This window comes from Sinocyclocheilus anshuiensis, unplaced genomic scaffold (assembly GCF_001515605.1).
Source record: "Sinocyclocheilus anshuiensis isolate Anshui unplaced genomic scaffold, SAMN03320099.WGS_v1.1 scaffold532, whole genome shotgun sequence".
Taxonomy (NCBI): Eukaryota; Metazoa; Chordata; class Actinopteri; order Cypriniformes; family Cyprinidae; genus Sinocyclocheilus; species Sinocyclocheilus anshuiensis.
In genome coordinates, this window is record NW_015555819.1 from 1,481,596 (window position 1) to 1,482,203 (window position 608).

Consider the following 608-nt stretch of genomic DNA (forward strand, 5'->3'; position numbering starts at 1 on the left):
ATCATCTATCCATCCATCCATCCATCCATCCATCCATCTATCCGTCCGTCTGTCCGTCCGTCTGTCTGTCTGTCTATCTATCTATCTATCTACCTATCTATCTATCTATCTATCTATGTATCTATCCATCATCTATCTATCTATCTATCTACCCATCCATCCATCCATCTATCTATCCATCATCTATCTATCTATCTATCTATCTATTTATCCACTATCTATCTATCCATCCATCATCTATCTATCTACACATCTACCCATCTATCCATCCGTCCATCCATCTACCCATCTACCCATCTATCCATCCATCCATCCATCTATCTATCTATCCTATCCATCTATCTATCTATCCATCCATCCATCCATCCATCCATCCATCTATCTATCTATCTATCTATCTATCTATCTATCCCTCATCCATCCATCCATCATCTATCTATCTACCCATCTACCCAACTATCCATCCATCATCCATCCATCTACCCATCTACCCATCCATCCATCCATCCATCCATCCATCCATCTATCCATCCATCTATCCATCCATCCATCCATCCATCTATCTATCTATCTATCTATCTATCTATCTATCTATCTATCCCTCATCC